Raw genomic sequence first — 2,518 nt, forward strand, 5'->3', positions numbered from 1 at the left:
CAACAAACACCTTTTCTTTCTCTTCATTTGAGTCTGAGAAGCATGGAAGGCCGCACAGACTGAAAGAACTTGATAAAATTCTTTCTTTGAGGTTTCTTTAAAGATGAAGAGTGCTTTTTGATGAAGTGAGTAAGAACGAACTTTGGAACAGGCTCAGCATAAGACTGTCCATTCCATATTGCTCATCTTTCATGTGCCGCAAGACCCCTTTTGTTTGGGCTAAAGCTTGAACCGCTTTGATGAGGTTCAAGATTTTGCATGGTAAATGGAAGATAAACAGCAACAAAGCAGGGGTTGCTTTGCAAACTGTGGCCTCATCTTGTACAAATATAACAATAAAGACCCCATAGCCCACCCCCAAAAGTGGGTTTGTTTTTAGATTTCGGTTTTCTGCAAACCTAGGGCATTATTGTGGTTTGTAGAAAGTTCTGTGTTGTCTGCTTGTGGCTCCAGTCTCTGGATTTAAATATCCACAGATTTGGCCATGTTAAGAATTAGATATATTGATGATGGGAATGTTGGGAATAATTCTCTTTCTGAATCTGACTGGAAATGCATGATGCTGCTCTGCATCTGTGTAATGAATATCTGCCATTTAAGAACATAAGAGAAGCCAGTGTTGGATCAGGCCAATGCCCCATCTAGTCCATCACTGTCACACAGTGGCCAAAAATACCAGGTGCCATCAGGAGGTCCATCACTGTTGCCCCCCGCCCAAGCACCAAGATTACAGGGCATGACCTGCCCCAGCCTGTGAGTCCCTATCTATACCTTGTGGCTAATAGCCACTGATGGACTTCTGCTCCGTATGTTTATCTAGTTCCCTCTTGAAGCTGTCCATGCTTGTAGCCACTGCCACCTCCTGTGGCAGTGAATTCCATGTGTTAATCACTCTTTGGGTGAAGAAGTACTTCCTTTTATCTGTTCTAACCCGACCGCTCAGCAATTTCATTGAGTGCCCTCAAGTTCTTGTATTGTGAGAAAGGGGGAAAATCTGCTCTATCCCATGCATAATTTTATAAACCTCCATCATGTTACCCCTCAGCCATCATTTCTCCAAGCTAAAGAGCCCGAAGCACTTTAACCTTTCTTCTTTGCGAAAGTATTCCAACCCTTTTATCATTCTAGTTCCATCCTGAGCTTGTCTTTATTCAAATGTGCACCATTTTATTTCATTTATTTTATTTTATTTTTACTCCACCTTTCTCCCCAATGGTGCTTCTGTTCACCCCCCCCCCAGACTTCTCAGTTTTCTTGTGATCTTTCCCAGAACTGCTCTCCTACCATGAAGGGAAAGATTGCAGCATGGCCAGGGTGGGATGCACACACTATTTTTTACTAGCACACCTTTTTGGTTTTGTGTTTTTTAATCAGCTCTGAATTCCCACTTTTCATTAAAAAAGGCTTTCCCCCTTATATCTCTGCAACAAAAAGGGCTAGAAACTTATTTTTAAAATAAGGCTGAATTGGTGACCTGATTAACTGATCAGCAGATTTTTTAAAATCTTATTTTCCACGTAAGGCTTTATAACTCCCACACAAACACACAAAGCTGCCCTATACTGAATCAGACCATGGGTCCATCAAGGTCAGTATTGTCTACTCAGACTGGCAGCGGCTCTCCAAGGCCTCAGGAAGAGGTCTTTCACATCGCCTACTTCCTGATCCCCTTTACTAGAGATGCCAGGGATTGAACCTGGGACCTTCTGCATGCTAAGTAGATGCTTTACCACTGAGCCACAGCCCCTCCATAAGACTCATGTGTCTTCTTAGGAGTTCCCCTTTCAAGAAGGCAGGAATTACCTGAAGACTTTTCCCTCTAGAACTATTATTTTATGTGCATTAAATTTACACAGACTTATTCAATTAATCAATTAAAACATGTACAATTGATCAACTAAGATTTATCTCAATAGATGAATTTTTTGGAATATACACTGTAAACAATTATTGCAGGACACCAGTGTTCCCTCTAAGCTAAGTTAGTGTGAGCTAGCTCACAGTTTTTTAGCATCCAGCTCACACAGTTTTGTCTTAGCTCAGGAAGGATGGCTCCAGAGCAAACTAATTTATGCAGTAGCCAAATCGCTCACTCACAACTAAGCTAAGACAACAATGTGTGAGCCAGAGGCTAAACAACTGTGAGTTAGCTCACACTAACTCAATTTAGAGGGAATGCTGAATGTGAGACAATGATCAAGGACTGAAGCACCCCTCCTAATTCCTGCATTCAGGATGTAGTATAGATTCTGACTCTACCTAGTTCAGAAGCTTGGAATACAGAAAGGCTGCATATACCTTGACTATTGTTGATAGCAAGCTAATGGGCCAATAATTTGTAGGATCATTTTTGCCCCCCTTTTAAATATAGGAACTATTATTGCATGTCTCCAAACTATGGGAATTATTCCTGAGACATTAATTTGGATAAAAAGAGGGGCCAGCAGGTTGCTCCACCATAGCAAATTGGCTTTCAGAAGATCAACTGGTATTAAATCAAGCCTTACCTCGCATTTGT

The 2,518-nt window shown here is 41.4% G+C and overlaps 1 non-coding gene across 1 annotated transcript; it reads right to left on the reverse strand.

The window, feature by feature from the left end:
* Positions 1–1,675: 1,675 nt before the first annotated feature.
* TRNAA-AGC lies at positions 1,676–1,747 on the reverse strand. The gene has a single exon. It is a non-coding gene; the product is annotated as a tRNA-Ala (tRNA).
* Between the last annotated feature and the right edge of the window lie 771 nt (positions 1,748–2,518).

Source organism: Gekko japonicus, unplaced genomic scaffold (genome assembly GCF_001447785.1).
Source record: "Gekko japonicus isolate JY-2015 unplaced genomic scaffold, Gekko_japonicus_V1.1 scaffold3817, whole genome shotgun sequence".
Taxonomy (NCBI): domain Eukaryota; kingdom Metazoa; phylum Chordata; class Lepidosauria; order Squamata; family Gekkonidae; genus Gekko; species Gekko japonicus.